This window comes from Adiantum capillus-veneris, chromosome 10 (assembly GCF_014529385.1).
Source record: "Adiantum capillus-veneris isolate H3 chromosome 10, ASM1452938v2, whole genome shotgun sequence".
Lineage (NCBI taxonomy): Eukaryota > Viridiplantae > Streptophyta > Polypodiopsida > Polypodiales > Pteridaceae > Adiantum > Adiantum capillus-veneris.
Genome location: NC_140940.1, coordinates 6844427 through 6863923, shown reverse-complemented (window position 1 = coordinate 6863923; position 19497 = coordinate 6844427).

The following is a 19497-nucleotide window of genomic DNA, read 5'->3' as shown; positions in this document are numbered from 1 at the left end:
AGACTGTATTGTGAGCTATGCCTTTTTGCGAGAATTATTTGATGAATTCCTCAAATAGCTCATCTAGAGTCTCAAAATTACATCTTTCCACTGAGTCAAACCATGTACCCGTGTCATCTTCTAGAGTCAGTCCAAACCCGCAAACTGTGTCACAAAGTTTGAAACGTCATGTGCTCTAATTACTCTTCTAAGAGCCGCTACATGATTTCTTGGATCTTTATCTTCGATGTATTTCTTGTTTACCCAGTTTTGAATCTGGGATGGTCTAACTCGCCGATTGTCTATAAGTTTTAACCATAGACTCTCACAATCCTTCTGTTGCTTCAGATCCTCTACTACGCCTAGGTTCTTCTTCAAAGGGATTATTCCTTCTGTTGGGAATTGGTCCTTGAGAAGGCATTTTCTCCATCTCTGTGATCAGTTCGTCTCTTGTTATCGCTCTAGAAGGGAATCTAGGTGGCTCATTCTTTGGAATTCTCATAAAACTCCTCGTGTTTGGTGGAGATATTTTTGGTCCCTCATTGACCAAAGATACACCTATGTATACTGAATTCTGTGGGTTTGTGCTTTCAACAGCTCTGTATTCTTGTCCGTACTTGTTAAAAACTATATCCTTCCATTGATAGTCACCTGTGTATGTATAGACATATAAGAGCTTGTAATATGTCATCTCTTCTGGATGTGGCTCTGAGCACCTATAAAGGTTGACCTCAATGTCGTTAGTGTATCTATACAGTCCTTCACTCTTATGATTTATAATCCAAAATCTTTAAATTAAGAAGCTTGGTCTTTATCAATTGCAAGTCTAGAAGATCCATTATGGGTGGATGCTCCTCTATTGTTGGGATTCCAAAGCTTATATAAGTCGTGTTTGACTTCAAAAAGAACATGATCTCTAGCTTGATGTAAGAAGGATTAGAGAAATGTGCTCAAGTACTTTGGTTAGGAAAAAGTCAAAACTATGTCCAAAATCGTGATCGTTTTTCACAATTCTCTCAAATTGTTGCTTTTAGACACCCCTAAATTTCGGCTGAATTTTGAGGCCTTAAACGAAACTTTTTTGGAGGGATGTTTGATTGTTGTTCAAGGTTTACACAAAAAGTCTCAGAGCTACTATGGAGCTTTGTTTTGATAAAAAAAGTTTTTGAATCCGATATCGGAAGCTCAAGTTATGGCAAAACAATTTTTTTTTTCTATTTCAATCTATGCCTGGAGACTTTATACGTGTATAATGTCATAGATTTGCCCAAACTTAAACCGTAGACTCCCCTTGATATCTTCTACCCATTGCAAGTCTCAGTTTGTGATTCTGACCTTTATTTTGACACTTGAGACATCATACACGAATAATGTCTTTTGTGGCAGAATGAGATCACTTTTATTCCAATGATTCCTTATCACTCAAGAAACTCTCACCAACTTTTAGAATTAATTTGGACATTTTTTTGGCAAGTTATGATAAATACAAGCAGGAATCTGTCCAGATATATCTTTTGGCCTTTACAAGCTCAAATGAGCTCCAAATGCAATGGAATTTTGGCTAGGGGTTTCTTTTATGCTATAGGACACTAGGGTACGCCCAAATGTTTGTTTTGACCCAGATCTGGCCACTAAGACATTGTACACGTATGCTATCTTTTGGCTCAGAATGACATGAAATTTTACAAACATGCTTAAAACATCATTTCCAACCCTCCTATGTGGTCAAAAGTGACATTTGACTTCAGATCTTGGCATGAGACATTATATACGTATCATGTCTAGGTGATCAGATTTTGACAAAATTTGGTATGTGATCTTGTCTTGTGGTGCTTAACACCCTGGTATGCTCATATCTCAATTTTGGTCTCTAAAAAGGCCCTTTGAAGATTATACATGTATAATGTCTAACTTGTCACAATGAAGTGAATTTCACTCCAGAGGTTCCTCTCTGTATTGACAACTCACAGTAACTTTCAAAAGTGAACTTTAACACTTTTTGAGCAAGTTATGATCACTTTAAGCAATCACCACAAGCCTAGACTCTTCTCGTTTTTTTCTCATGTCCTACTCGACAGCCCCTACATGCTCTTATGCACCTCCTCTTCATGCATTTCCCTCCACCAACACCTAGATATGCCCCTTCTTTCATACCATTACTCTCTTCTTTAATTTTGACACATTAGTTAAAAACATGACACTTTTGTGTCTCAGGACATTTGAGTGTCCAATTACAGAACTAGTGTTAAAAGAGTCCTTAGGTTTAATTTATTATTTCTTAGTCGCATACCAAAATCCAAATTGATTATCTGCCAAAATGTAATCACTTTGTGTAGATCCATTTGTGGTCTTTGAAAGCTCAAATTTGCTTCAAATTGGATGAAATTTGGCCCTTATGCTTCCTAATGTTGTACATCACAAGGATGCACTCAGTTGTAACTTTTGACCTTAGGTCGGGCCTCTAAGACATCATACGTGTATGATTTCTAAGTAGTGAGAATTCAATTTTGTTTCTATCGGGGGTGGTCTTGATGCATACAACAAGAATATGTGATCAAAACAAATTTTGGATGTCAAAATTGCTCAAAATCACCACTTTTTGACAAGGAGATCCCCTAAGAGAGTAAAATCTCCTTATCTCTCAATCTATGTCCAAATGACATGAAATTTGGTGGGTGTGCTCAACACAACATGTGGAAGATGGGTCTAATGTCAAAAGTTCAAATTTTGTACCAGAATCACCCTTCTATGATGTCTATTGTGATGATTTTTTGGATAGAATTCATTCACATGCATCCCCAAGTTTAGCACTGGCTTTCAAGAACTTCTACCAATTTCATGCAAAAATGTGCTCAAAATCTCAAGTTTCTCTTTTTCCCGTTTCCAACACTCCGTCTTTTGTCTTTTGGGTGTCTAGAGTTGGTCAAAACTCTAGTTTCAATGTGTACTTAGGGTAAAACCTCCCTTCTAAACACAGTGGTGCAGTTAAATTTTTCAATTTGGTCTCTAGATGCCCCTTGAGACATCATACGCATATGATGTCTGTCAACAAAACTCTTTTTATTGCATTTTTCCTCAAAAGCAGACTTTTTAGAGATCATGAATGAAAACAAGCACTTCAACAAAGAAGTCACTGGTGGATAGCTCTAGATCAAAATCAAATCACTTACCTAAAGCTACTCCTACATATCATATGATTTTTTGCATTTATGAGTAGAAAAACGCTTTAATGCCACACATGGACTAGCAAACTCTTTTATCACCACACAAATCACTCGACCACCAACAACTACTCCAACCTACAAATCCTAACTAAACCTACCTAGTCGCAAACCCTCGGTAAGACACATGATTCTTGGCTATCCACTTGATCACGGAATAACCTCTTCCGGATCCACTCAAGAAAAATGCCTTCTTTAGCGGGAAATAAATCAAGAAACACAACCTAGATCAACATAATGTCAATAGCCATAATGTCAATAATCTCTTTTGGATCCACTTAAGAAAAATGCCTTTATTTAGCTAAAACCCATAAAGTGCATGCAGCACAACCTAGATCAACATAATGTCAATCAAGGACACATATGACATGATAGATGCACACGGGAAATCTCTTTAGCTTGTCAGGCTGAGACCATCCCACACATACAACACTCTAGAGGATTAAGTAATCCGCAATCAGGAATCTTACTACTCTCAACTACACACCCAACCCATGTACACACAACGAAAACCCATCAAATCATGCCAGAATCATATGACACTTAAGGAGCAACATCCCCTCACTAGGATACACTTGTCCCAAAGTCTCTACACTCAAAACCCTCACTCTAGACCCATCTAGAAACACGTATGAAGATAGAGATGGATTTTGAAAGTGCTGAAAACTAGAATCTACGAGTAACTATATGCGTAGCTTATGTTTCCATGATTCTAATGACTACTTTCATGCAGAAAATGGACATCGTTTGAAATACTTACAGTCACCATATAGTTGGTAGATGCACGAGAGTGTTCGCTCTGTTCCGTGAGGAATGCTTGGCATTGTCACGTAGCTCTCTTTGAGCCTATAGAAATGGTCCAGTTGGATCTCCAATGTGATGAGAGAGCGGGGAGTATTGTCAACATGAAGCTCACGCTCTCTCTCTTCCTCTCTCACACACAGTTGACGTTAACTTAAAACTTTTATTATGATTAAGTTCTCCTTACAAAATGACCTAGGTACATTATATACTAAGGATACCCTAGGTTAAACTTAAAATAGATTTTAAAGGGTCAAATGGCTTTGTATGTACAATCTAGAAGTACCATTGCACCTCGGGTTCTACAACTAGACTGACTACTCATTACAAGTGATGTCTTTAACCATAATCCGTAGCATTTCATAACTCTCAAAAAATAAGGCTTTGTTGATTTATGTCGTGTTGTTGACCGAGGGGTCAACACACATGCATCTCATTGGACCTCAAAGGCCTTTGTGAGATCCGGTAAAATAAGCACATGTTGAGAGATAAGCTTTTGTTTAAGCGTCTCAAAAGCTTCTTGCTCCATTCCAGTCCATGGATACTTAACGTTCTTTTTTAGTTAGGCCAATAATTCTTCATAACTTATGTAAACTCCTTGATTTAGGCCATTCTTTAATTACTTCCAACTTTGTGGGATCCATATGGATACCAAATTGAGAGATAATATACCTCAAGTATTGAATTCTTGCAAGAAAAATTCACTTTTCTTTTGATTAATGAAAAGCTTATTATCTCCCAAAGCTTGGAAAATTATATAGAGTTGTCTTTTGTGATCCTCAAGAGATTTAAAGTAGATAATTATATCGTCAAAATACTCCAATAAAGTTGCGATGGTCAAAATATTTTCTCCATTATGCGATTAAAGTGGTTGGATCATTTATCAAGCCAAAAGGCATGAGAAGGTATTCATAAAGACCAAATGTAATACAAAAAGTAGTCTTTAAGATATCTTCATTGACTACCCTTATTTGATAATAGCCACTTTTAATGTCAATTCTTCTGATGTAGGTAGACCCTTGCAACTTATCAAATAGATCTGCTACTTGAGGCACGAAAAATATAGTTTTAAATGTGATTCTACCATGCACATGAGATAAAGTGCCATCTTTCTTTTGTAGTAATAGAACCGACGAGCAAAATGGGATGTAGTAGGTCTTACCATTCCTTTTTCTACCAATTCATTCAATTGCCTCATAATCTTGTCTTGTTGAGCTTGAGAGACTTTATAAGGAGGCTTATTGGGAGGTGAACTTCCTGGTAGAAGTTTTATGGCATGGTCATCATCCCCTTGTTCGGAGGTAACTCTCTAGGGATGTCATCAATGAAAACATCTTGAAATTTGTTTATGAAATTAGATAACTGTAATTCTTCATTAACTCCATCATTGTTATTTGGCAAAATAGTAGTGTGATTCATAGATTCTCTAACAAAAATCATGTACATGGAAATTGAACTTTTCATTGATTTCTCAAAAGCTTGTGTATGTACAAGGGATATGGTGTTACCTATCTCATTTGCAACTATATAAATATATATATATCTCTCTCTCTCTATACTTAAAGTAGATTTTTCTCTCAAGAAACTTCATGAGGCAGTCATGCAATTAAATTATGGTGCCCCTAGAATTACATCTTCATATTTGAGAAAAGAGATAAAGAAGTCTTCTTTGTCCATATGAATTTGGATATGGAGTCAATACTAATCAAGGGAGTGACAGAGGCTTCTTGTACCTTGAAAGCCTCCCCATCCGCCTTCAAAGTATTCCCCATTTTATAAGCTTGTATCTCTAACTTGGTGGCTAGATCAATTGCTATGAAATTATGAGTTGAGCTAGTATCAAAGAAGATAAAAGCATCATGTTCTCTTACCTTGCCCCAAGAATAGGCAAGTGGTGACCTTTGCAATCACCATCCTCTTTTGGAGATTCAATCGTGGATGCTCTAGGTGTTTCATTGCATATACTGAACTCAACTTGAGAAGTTTGTAAGCTAAAGTGTAAAGAACCCAATGGGAGTAAGGTAATTGATTTTAAGCGCTTCAATACCAATAATTTATGGTTATGACATACATTACTCAAACATATGATTTGATTAATTCTGTCATAATTTTATGATACACATAAACTATAACCCATGCAATATTCTCACTCCCATGCATTTGTGGATGACCATAATACGACTTTGGCAAGCTTAATTCATAGTAAGTTTAGGTTATGCGCCTCACTTACCACAAGTAAATGATGACTGATTTCTAACTTCCTTTCTCTCAATTTTTAGTGCAAATTTGAACAAGAGACTTGTGTATGTTGACACAATTGAGTGCATAACGAGCATCATAATCATGAATTTGCAAGCAAAACACATGATTTAGATAATTTTCATCTTGCAACACCTTGAGGAATCATAGATTAGAGTATGATAAGTAGATTCTATGCTACATCCATAGATAGATAATAAGAATGGTAGTAATAGATTGGGAATTCTTGAGAAGAGAAGAGAATAGAGATGTAGAAGTGAATTGATGCAGCAATTTTGTATTAACGGCTTGTTCCTAGGAGTTTTTGATCCCTCAAGGCCTTGTAGAAGCTTCACTAATGAGTAGCCACAACTGCAGAGTCTTCCTATCTCCATTGTGTGTTCAAGTGTGTGTAAAACTGAGTGGGAGTGCCCTTTATATAGAGATTTAGAGGTGACTTGTTGCCCAAGGCAGCCCCATACCTCCCTTGCTTGCCCCCTCTTGCTAAAAGAATGAGTAAAGGTGTCACAAGCTCCTACTTAGCCATTAGAGGTGTCCCTCTTTACCATTTTGGGTGATACACCTCATGTACTTATCAATGCTTATAGTCAACCAAACCATAAGAGATGGGTCCAAGGCTATGGGTCATTTACAAGAACCCATGGAGATACATTCACATGCCCATGCACATGCATACACAGACATACCTTAGACTTAGGAACTCATTTATTAACACTAGGATGAAAATTAATTGTCTAGAGTGAGCTTAGCTTATCAAAACTTAATTCTAAAAGTTGTTAATTAAAGACAAGCTTGATAATGATAATCTAAGGTATTAGATGCACACACTTGCTTCATTTAGAAATTTTTAGAGCAAAAAACTATTTTTATGGAAATTCAGGTAGGGGTAGATTTAGACAAGACGGTCGCGTCTAGGTGGGTGTAAGCACCTCAAAACTTACTATATTTGGACAAAAGTGACAAAAAATTAAAAGTTTTATTTTTGAAAATCTTACATCAATATATTCATCATTAGTTCATCAAAGGTGAAAAAACTGCCAAAAAAAAGAAACTTTTTATTATGACCAAAATGTTATGATATTAATCCTTTACATGGGAATCCCCTCTCCAAGGGTGGAAAAGACCTTAGAGAATTAAGCTAGTTTCATTAATTGTAGAGGAACTATATCAACAAGAAAGAGAGTTTCATTAAGTAGATTCCTTGAGCAAAAAAAAGTGCTTGGTTGGAGTCTATAACAAGAAACAACATAACTTGTTAACTTGGCATGCAAAATAACTTGAGAGAGAGAGAGAGAGAGAGAGATTAAGACCAACAACAATTGAGAATTGGATTTACTTTGATCTGGTCTCGTCTCCAAAAGAACTTTGTATTATAGTTTCTTCCATTGAGAGAGATTTGTTTAGAATAAAGTCTTTGTATTCTTCAAAGCCCAATTAATGCCATGAAGATGGGAAGCTTCATGCACCAAAATTACACTTGGTAGGGCCTCAATCCCAAGACCTCAAACACCTTCAAAGGTGGAGAGATCTAGCAGAGAATGTTAGGGAATAAGACGTAGCTAAGTAGATAATTGAGTAGTTTACTTACTGGAGAGAGATAATTTTCACACATGAGAGATTATAGAGTAGAGAGAGAGAGAGAGAGAGAGAGGGAGAGTACACACAATATATGTGGTTTACCCAATGTGGCTACGTGCACGGGAAAGCAGCCACTCAATGGCTTTAGTACTTCAAAACAAGAAGTAGATTACAAAGGGATTATACCCTTTTGGAGCTCTTGCCTTGCTTCACTCTCACCACCTCACATCAATTTCACAATGCTTCACAATCCATTTTTTGTTTGTATAAGAGGCCTCATTTTATAGGACAAAAGTGTTGTCCTCTCTCATGAGAGGTAGCCATTGTGTAGCCACCCTTGTGTTGACTTGGACTCTCTAATGCGCCCATGTGTGGCCATTCTTGAGAACACAAGTCCATCTTGAATTTGGCCACCACCCACTGACCATCGACTTCCAACCACCAACCATCCACCACCGACCATTGACCTAACAACCACTGGCCAACCAACTAGCCATTTTTTGTCCACTTTTCCGCCTCCATCCCGGCCATAATTTTCTAACGAGTCCAAGTTGTAGCAAAGATCGAGACCACTGGCTGTGAAATTTTTGGTTTTTAGAGAGTGATTTTTCTTTAGGCACGATGGATTCTCCTCATAATGGGGGCTTTACAAATGTGCGCTTAATAAAGAAAATTACTAGGGGATATTTCACTCTCCATACTTAACAATCTCCCACTTGGAGACTAATTTCCACACCAAACATGTGATTGCTTTCCATCGTGGTATCTTATCCTTGAATACCGATTGAAGATGAGCCGAAGGTCAACTTCTCCTTGTGACCATCTTTGTAAACATGTCTGCACGATTTTCACTTGTATGCACTTTTCCTAGCTTAGATGTCCCTCTTCCAAAAGTGTGCATATGAAGTGATATCTCACCTCAATGTGCTTTGTCCTTGAATGAAATACTGAGTTCTTCAAAAGACGGATAGTGCTTTGGCTTTCACTGTACAAGACACAATTGTCTTGTTTGAATCCAAGCTCTTCTAAGAATCTCTGAAGCCACATAATTTATTTGCTTGCCTCTGTCATTGCTACATACTCTGCATCCATGGTAAAAAGTGAGACCATTGTATGCATCTTTGAAGCCCAGCCTATTGCTGTGGCTCCAACCGTGAAGCCATAGCCAGTAGTGCTCCTTCAAGTACCTTTATCACCTACACCCTTGAAGAAAAATCTCAGTTCCTCCAAAATACAAAGCATTTAGTGTTGTCCCTTTCAGATAGCTAAGTATCCATTTACAGCTTGTCAATGCTCTTTATGTGGGTTGTCCATGAACCTAGTTACAACTCCCACTTCATGTGCACTGCCTGGCCTTGTTCAGACATAGCGTACATAAGAGAACCTAATGTTGCAGCATATGGAACTTTAGACATATAGGCTATCTCCTCTTGTGGCTTTGGACCATATCCTTGGTTAGTTTAAAGTGACTAGCTAAAGGTGTAGAAACCATTTTTGCATTTTGCATTGCAAAACTTTGTAGTACTGCCCACCGCCCACCGTCCATTGACTTCCAACCACCGGCCATCAACCATTGACTACCGGCCAATCGATCGACTTTTTTTCGACCACTTTTTGACATCCATTTGACCATAATATTTTGGTAAAAAGGAATATTTTGGCGAGTCTAGTCTCGCAAAAAGCTTGAGACTACTAGCTGTCAAAATTTTGGTTTTCGATGAGTGATTTTTCTTCACGCACGATAGCTTCTCCTCATAAAGGGGGCCTTACAATTGTGCGTTTCAAATACATAAAATTACAAGGGGGGCTATCCAATGAGATTCAAACTAGCTCATGGAATGCTCAGCCCTCATTGGTTCCTTTGGTAGGATACCCAATAGGATCAAAGCTTACTCATGGAGAAATCTATTCTTATTGGTTCTCTTGTTAAAGCTTAGGCATATCAAGTGAATTCTCCAATGTGATCCCATTATTTAGTTTGGCTTCTAGGTATTTATTTTACTTATTTGTCAAAGTCTTGGGTAGGGCAATTTACTGGAATTGTTATACAAGCAACCCCTTGCCTCCATTGTATATACATTCAGATATTCATTTCCAAGGTTGATTGGTTCAGGAGACTCTCTCTCTTATTCTCTATATCTCTCTCTCTCTCTCTCTCTCTCTCTCTCTCTCTCTCTCTCTCTCTCTCTCTCTCTCTCTCTCTCTCTCTCTCTCTCTCTCTCTCTCTCTCTCTCTCTCACGCTCACTCCCCTTGGTCTCTACACTTTTGCATCGTTGAATTTGACATGGTATTAGGGCACCTTGATGGAGATCCATGTCGCTTGAAACCCTTGGTGGAGGAGTGATTCTGAGCAGAGAGGAGAACCTCATCGCCGACAACTTTCCTACCTTCTTCTGCTCCTAGCATTTTCAAATGTGTTGTGCAGCAGCGTCGAACCCCTCTCCCTATGAGAGTTTTAAAATGCAGTCCCTATCTGACACTGTCTCCCATCCTGCAACATTTTGAAACGCTACTTGCTGCCCTTGCGTGTGCGGTAAATGCACCTGTGTTTTGAAACACCACTGTCAACGAGCTCCCCCCCTATCCCTTGCATTTTGAGCCTCCGCTTTGCAACATCATCCCACATTCCCACCCCTTCTGCTAGCGTTTTAAAATGTTGTTTCCAGCGGGCATGGGTGGTTGTCCTTGGGCGACCGATTGCACGATGATGCGAGATGACAAGGCAAAGGTGAAGAGAGGGTGACAATGCCTTAGTGGCCTGTGAAAGGTGGATTGAGGTGTATCTTGGGAGACGAAGAGGTGGATATGGGAGCCGCTTGGGAATTGAGGACAAAGGGAATGGCTTGGATTCTATTTTGTGGCTTGGACCGTGCGGCCACACTTTGGAGTGCGAAGGTTTTTAGAGTTTCAGATCTTGCAACTTCACCATGGCCCCCCCTTGCTCGAGCTCCAACAACAAATTGAACGGGAATAACTATGCTCATTGGAATTTGATTATGTGACTCTAGTTCTCACGAAAAGAGTTATGGGATGTTGTCGACGGCTTGCAGCCTTGTCCCACATGGGATTCTCACAAGAGGTACACCCGTCTTCAAGATGGTGAATATCTCAAATCTGTGTCAATTGGGATGCGGCTTATGCAAAGACAATGTTAGCCATTACGAAATCTCTTACAAAGGACCTTTCTCCAGCTATTTAGAGCTTGAAGGCTATCAAACCGAATGTGGTTCAAGCTCATAGGTATGTTTGATTGGGATCCTACGATGTGAGCAGTCACCCTTCTTGGACAATTGTTTGACACCCACTTTCCCCGATGAAGTTCCATGCAATCATTTCTTATGAATACTAAAGTTATTCATGATAAACTATCGGCTATGAAGAGGGCACTAACGAGTACCCAACTAGCTGCTTTGGTTCTCACAAAGTTTCCTCAAGAGTATGAAACACTGGCTAGGACACTTCGACTACAAGTCACGAACGAAAAGCTGGAATTTGATGATCTTAGATATTTTCTCATTGAGGAGGAAGCCGTGTTGGTAACTCAAGGAAAAATTCAGATTTTAGAGACACAGGAAGCACATGGTGAATGACTTGTTGCTTCGGATTCGAAAAAGAGGACAAAGTATCGTTATTACAAATGTGGAAAGCGTGGTCATTTGTCCATGGATTGCAAATCCAAGGGCAAAGATAGAGATTCTACAAAGGTCAAAGGTAAAAGCAAGCAACAGGAGGAAATCAATGATAGTGACTCAAGGAAGGGCAGCAAGGAGGCTTTTGGTGTGGTGGTGACAACACTGGCACGTACTCCTATCTTCTAGTCACATGAAGATTGGTGTAACCATTAGCTTCAGCAAGAGAGAGGCTTGTAAGTAACAAGCACTGCTCCTGATAATTAATTGGACCATTGTGTTGGAGTTCAAGTTATTGGTGTTTGGACTCGTAGGTTGGAGTTCAATGCACACACATCTGGCAGGGAGCCAATCAGACGTTTAAAACACTATGGATGGGCATGCCAACTCATTGTTATTGGTCGGATCATGGACATGATGTGTTCCAATATTTCATTATCTTGGACTTTTATATTTTGGACGTGATGTGTTCACAGTTCACAAATGGGGATTATTGGACGTAGTGTGGTCTACAATTCAAAGTTTCTACAAAGGAAACCAATGCTGAAGATGGCATTACTTTCAGGTACAAAGTTGAGGAGAGAAACACCGAGGTGTATCCAGTTCCCTACCGGTGTTGGGGTGTCCATGGTAGCTTCTTCATCAACTTGGTCTCACTATTGATGTCCACTATGAGATGCAAAGAGGGTGTTAAAGTTTAGGCATCTCAAGTAAAGTGTCCAATGTGATCCCATTATTTAGTTTTGCTTTTAGGTATTTAGTTTATTTATTTGTCAAAGTGTTGGGTAGGGCAATTTACTAGGATTGCTGTATAAGCAACCCCTTGCCTCCATTGTATGTACATTTAGTTATTCCTTGCCAAGGTTGATTGGTTTTGGAGACTCTCTCTCTCTCTCTCTCTCTCTCTCTCTCTCTCTCTCTCTCTCTCTCTCTCTCTCTCTTGTGCTCACTTCCCTTGGTCTCTACGCTTCCACATTGTCAACTTTGATATCTCTTTATGGACTATCTAATGAGATTTAAGCTCGCTCAAGGAATTTTTAATTCTCATTGGTTCTTCAAGGTGGCTATCCAATAGAATCTGGCTTACTTGGGGGCAACATAGCTAGGTGCTTGACATGTTCCTTTATGCCTTAAGTGAAAGTGGGAAGTTCTAATGTGTGTGAGTGTTCTCTCTCTCATCTCCTTATAAGAGGGGCTTGCCCTATGAAAGGGGGGGGTGCAACTTGGCCACTTGGGGGTCCATTGCAATCTTAGAGATCATATTGAATGGTCTAAAATACCTAAAGTTTGCAATATATTTTTCCACAAAAGATTCATTGAGTTCACATTGCTCTTTGGTAGATTATCTTTCCTCTTGGTCCCCTATTGGGATAATTCTAGTAGCACATATTAATGATCTAACTTTTGCTCCCATTATCTTGCCATTTGAAATGGCTAGTTTAATATGAGAAAATCATTTGGGAAAGCTAGATATTAGATTTCATGGAATAAAATATAAAGAGGAAAGTGTTTTGATTATAGACATGTAGGTGCCTACAAAACAGGACATCAACTTGTAGGGTACAAACCAAGATTTGAAGATGATTGGATCACTTCCTTCTGAAGATAATAGTAGTGACAGTTTCTAAGATAGAGTGGTACAAGGATTGGGATAAGCACTTAGGGAGCCCATTGTTTCTAAGTGCCAATGGTCTCAAGCATGAGGCACAAATAATTTCCAAAATTTATAATCACTAAGGAAAGCATACCATTGAGAATCAAGATGACAAAGTATCTATGGGCAGGTTGGGTAAGCATACAAAAAGGTAGACACCATCAGCATTGTTTAGAATAGATATGGAGAAAGCTGATACCTATGCCGTGTTAAAAAGTGGTAGAAGGCAGACATGGAATGTGGGGTATTCCAGAAGAGGAGAGGTGGGTGAATCTTGAGTGGTTAGTCTCTTATTGACATGTGCTTCCATGTGGTGCAAATTAGCACAAGAGAGAGATAGAGAGAGAGAGAGAGTATCATAAATACGTGCTTACATCCAATCATTGAAGCCATGGATTCATGTAAGTGCACATAAAGACACAAAAATATGTATAGGTAAATGCTCTTTATGCCTAGAAGTACTTAATTTTAATGAACATGTAGATAATAAGTGGATATATAATAGTGGTACAAGGAATGGATTAAGTATGAAGATAGCAAGGAAAAACCCCAAAATAGATCACTTGATGAAAGGGAGGGTACATAGAGTCTGTGCAAACAAGAAACTTGAGCAGCTTGTGGACACTACTAGTAGTTGATGCCAAGCTTTTTTTATCGAAGAGCTATAAACACCTTTGAAACCACAATGCCAACATGATCAACTTCTGATACAATTGATGCAAACTCCAGAGCTAGATTCACTCTCCTATATAGGAGAGACCAAAACTTTGAGACAAACATTTGGTGGAGCCATACTTATGGGAGGCCCTCTATTTTCTAAGATCCATGGATGTACTACCAATGCTTGTGTGTATGTAGATGAGTCAGTGTTTGTGCGTGGTTAGAAGAAGAGCCAGCCTTTCAATTTGTCTCATAATTCCACAAGGTAGAAATGCATACATACCTATTGCATCTTGACAGAGGAAATTCAAAGAGGAGTCAATGTTTGAAACAATGAAAACCCTACGTCAATGGAGATCTTGCAAAGAGAGATAGAGAGACACTAGCAAGAGAGAGGGACTGCATGCCTATGAGTAAGTCATATGCTTGGATATGATAGCAAGCCAATATTCTTATTAGAATGGTCCTAAATGAAGACTACCAACAATGCTTATGTCAAAGCTCAACCAAAAATAGTGAGACTAAATACCATTCTCTCTAGTTAGACCTAGATAATGTAGGGTGATTAATTTGTGCATGCAACATGATCTATCTCCCTTTGATGCCAACTATTGTAAAGATTCTAGAGATAATCAAATGTATTTATCCTAGGGAGAGTCCAAGAGCTATGCATAAAGGAGACCTGCTTGAGTGAACATTTCAACTCTCCATTACCAACAGAGGGGAAACAAGATCCACCCTAACAATATCATGGGTATTGAGGCCTTGTCCCTAATCATTTGAGAGTTCATAGAAACCAAAGGCCTATCCATACATCTCTAGCCATCAGCACCATGTGATGATCTAGGTCCCCATATCTCCACTCCATATAGCATGGCAAAAGTGACTAGAGTGTCCAAGAGCCAAAGCTTTGTTCGAGGTTCCCAAAATTGAACCTGCAAATATATCTCTCTTGTCTCTCTAATGCTGCATAAGCTCTTGTCAATCTTGTCTTTTCTGATCTCCTCAAGAAGAATACTAGGCCATTGAGGACCACCTTGAGATAGGTATATGCATATGTATACTCCATAGTCTCTCAACCATATGTAAAGGTGGGAGTTGACCTCCTAAACCATTGTGCGATGATGTTAAACATGATTACCTTTGTCTTACCAAGTCTCACAAAAAATCCATCTACCTTGGGCAAGCACATGCAATGTATCCAAATGATGTTGCATCCCCTCTCAAGAGTCTGAAATCAACACAATATCATCAGTGTATAACAACAACATAATCCATGTCCCTGCTAGTTGAGCACCTCTAACTCTCTCTTATTATACATAGTCTAAAAACTCATCCACATACATCTCAAAAAGAGTTGAAGATAAAGAATATCCTTGGTTCACCCCAATAGTGGAATGATCCATGTTAAACATGCCCTGAGAATGCATACTTGCCCCACAACTCTATGGGAGCATCCATGTCCTGTACTCTACGTATAAGTCTGTCTCTTGAAACTATTTAAAAAGATTTTTGAAAATCCACAAAGCTTCAATAGATCCTCCTGCTATGGTAACTTCCCTCCTCAATAATAGCTCTGGGTGTTGTTTTGGTAAAGAGTGGAGAAACCTCTTCTAAACCTTGATCGCCTTGATGCCTGTATGCCTTCTCTCTCTACCAATCTACTCAACTCTTGCTCAAGAATATATTCATATAGCCTAGCCAATATGTGACCAACCATGATGGTGTGATAATTATTAGGAAGCATGGGGTCTTGATAGGCACAATTGTGGACATACTCCAAGTCTCGGGAAAACCCTCATGTATGGCTCAATTAAACATCATAGCAAGAGTCTTTGCAAGCATGTGTTTGGCATGAATTAAGTGATCTTCTACCAAGCAATCATGATCATGTGATTTCCTTGTCTTCATCCTATCAATGGCTTTCTTTACCCTCTCAACAATACAAAAAGTACATGTCTCTGGGGGATTAGGCACAAGGGTGGTTACATTTGACATTGCATATAGAGATGTGGAATATTCCCCCCATGTCTCTATGGATGTGATGGTGGTAGGTGGTGAGTGATCATGGAATAACCTCCATGGCTTGCCTAAATCCTGACACATAAATATCTGGTATAGATCTTGCTCTAATTGAGATAGGTAAGCCCTTTTCTTTGGTCACACTAGGCCATAAAATATGATCCTTGACTGTCTGTGTGTGATGATAGCGAAGAGAACCTCTCTTTGTAGTTTGATCCTCATCTCCCTACACTCTTCATCATACCAGCTATTCTGGGGTATGCTCTCAGATCGTCTCTCTACACTCCTCATCATACCCCAACAATTTCGGGGTATGCTCTCGAATCTTCTTCGTGTAGTCTAATTGTGGGTTTATGCCTCCAATGTTGCATCATGAAACCTCTCTTTCAGTATATGAGTGAGCTCATCTAATGACCGCTCTGGATACTAAGTTTATAGGTGTCTATATATCTCATGTGTGTATACAAAGTTCGCCTCCCTTGTGAAGGTATACCGATTGTGTCTGGGGAACTCTCCTAATGGAGCTAGACAAAACTAAAACATGAGAGTGAAAGACAAGATAACATGATCAACTGCTGCTCCAACTAGTCTAGGGTCCACTATGAAATTATGAGCAAATGGAATGAGTGCTACAAATGAAGGCGTGGTGTACCCTGCAAAATACTCAAAATAGTACATATCAAGACATAAACGAATAAATCTATGTACTTGCTGACTCACACAAATCCATAATCGAGCACAACATGAGCAGAGAAAGATAGAGAGCGAAAGAGAGTGAAAGAGCACGTGCAGATGCACCTCCTAGAGAGGAGTGCTACGTCGGCACGATGAGAGAGGAGGGAGGACAGGCGAGAAGAAGACACAAACACTGGGTGCAATCTCCCCCCATGGAAGGGTGACCATTTCCCTCTTGCACGTTCATTTATAGATTTCTTGAATGGTCAAATTGAGTACAAACTGGCCGTCCGGTCATAAATGGCCAAAGCTCATAAAAGAGCACTTGAATAATAAAAAGTACATAATATACATATCCGTTCGCATAGGCCTAGATCAATCAAGCCTTTTCCACCTATCAACTGCAATAAATAGTAGAATATCAATTCCATAACATACCTCTCTATTTGAAACCAACTGTCCTCAGTTGCAAAGATAAGAATTTTGCAAGCAATACTTGTCAAAAAGAGTGATTAGAAATCTGTTTCAAAAATAGCACATAGTAAAAGAAAAAATTAAAAAACTAAACAACATTGCTTATGCCCGCCGTCATCCACATACTGCCTATTCTAGTGTCCCATACCACTAGAATAAGCAGTATATGTCATATCCTGATGAATTAGAATATCATTGGTCACACTCATCTTTCAATAATCTATTCTCATCAATCTCAAGTTCACTTTCATAAATATTGGCGTGGTAGAAAAGCATCATATACCAATTCCCAATTCAAGTCAAGATCCAAATCCAAATATCTACCAACATATACCCATTTCAAATCTTAAATCCAAAATCCCTCGTTTTGTATACCCGGGTAGCAAAATCATACCAATTGTAGTGGTGGCCAGCCATTGCAGCATGATTTTGTGATCGGTGTTGCCTAAACCGGCAAATCTATACCCAACATGTTGCCTAAATCAGTGAATCGACACTTGTGCTACCTAAACTGGCAAATCTACACTGATATTATGTAAAATTTTGAATATGTTGCGTGTTGGGTGCTGCCTAAATCGGCGAATCGACAGAAGATGAATGTTTACACATTGCCTAAATTGGAAAATCTGTGTACTTGTGACCAATGGACCGAGTAAGGCATAAAAAGAAAACATTTGTTACCTATTTGACACCAAATTAGAGTATGTTCCAGTAGTAAATCACTTACAAGTTGTGGCTTGATATCCCATAGGACACTAGCTCAAAGGAGGAGCTACATATCTAATGAATAATCATGTCAATAAAAATTTCATATCGTGCAAGTAGTAAACCCTGACCGTAGCACTATATTGTGTACTGAAAATTAAAATGAGTGCTTGGAATGTAAACTGCATTGTTTTCCATGAATGGCATATTGTACGAGAGGATTAGTATACTGAACTGAATAAGTACCAAGCAAAAGGGTATACTAAAAACACTTGTGTTTTTAATGATAAGTTGATTACAATAAAGTCAAAAATGGAGTAGTTCAGTTGATGGTATGGTACCGTAAAATTGTGGAAAAAAAAACATATGGTTAACAGGGTTGACCAATGCAAGTAATAGGTGCAGAATATAACAATGATCCATTTAAAGAGGACAACTTGAATAAAAATCCCCATAAATTTGCAAGCTATGCAGTGTTCAACTATGTATATGTGTGCATAATAATTAATAACAGCAATTGAGGAGTAAACATTAATTTATGAAGGAGTCGTACATATATTCCAAAGGTTAAATAGGCTGCTCGTGATTAATATAGAGCATGACCCTTATGTACCTTGTTGAACAACAATTACTACCGATATTAATAGAACATACACATCTTGATTGGTATTATATTGTATTTTTTTTCCGTTAGTACACCATTCATCCGCTATATACATTAGTTTAATGTCTTTTTTTATATATTTAATTTTTGGATTATTATACAAATATATTTTATAATTGTAAAAAATATAACATTATTGATTTCAATGAACAAAACATAACAAGAGAGGAAGGTGGCCGGGGGTTTTGAGAGAGAGAGAGAGAGAGAGAGAGAGAGAGAGAGAGAGAGAGAGAGAGAGAGAGATGATGTTGATGACGATATGGGAGCTAGGGGTGGTTGTGTAGTTTTCCATGATGCAAGGACCCCTACGTTGGGTGAGGTGCTCAACTCACACGCAAATGGACAATAGAAAGAGTGTGAGAGAGATGTGGGGGATAGTGAAACGTTTTGCTATGATTGCATGCCCAGAATCTGTGGGAAATATAAAATTTGGTGGGAAATAAACCCAAGGCTCTTTAGTTCACCCAAAATTGGGGCAGTTAGTATCCTCAGAAAGCTGGCACAAAAGGAAAAAAATGTAATTGATGCTACAAATCGTAGGACGCTGGGGTGGAACCTCTGGAGGCCACTATTGATACCCCCAACCCTTGCTTTATGCAAAAACAACTAGAGAGAAGGTTGTTGATGAGCCAACCCTCTCTACACAATCGCACTACTTGACACCTCAAACTATCGGAGCCCCTTCTTCAAATGCCACACCCTTTGAAATATGGGTAAGAAATGAAATGAAATGTGATATTAACAGTGTTGAAAAGGTAAAAATTACATCCGAGAACAAAGGATACAATCTTGCTGGATGTGATACAATGTCTAAGTACAAAATAAAATGAAGTACATTTTTTTTTCGAGAAAAAGATCCTTCTATTAGTTAATGAAAGCTGCCCGTAGGGCTACAATCACCTCTGCAAGAGAGGACTACAACAAACATGATGGGGAGACTCTCCCAATGAAAGAACAACATATATACAATGAGGCTAAATTATAAGGACAGGGGAACTGGACATGCTCATCACCACCCAACCATGCCCTATATAGGCCCTTGGCCTTCTAAATATAGGGACCCCCTTGACTGCATGTCCGTCCTTGCCCTTGGCCCGAACTGGTCCTACCCTTGGACCTAGGAGACTGAGACGTCGGATCCTCCTCCCTACGCCCTATATATAGCCTAGCTCCTA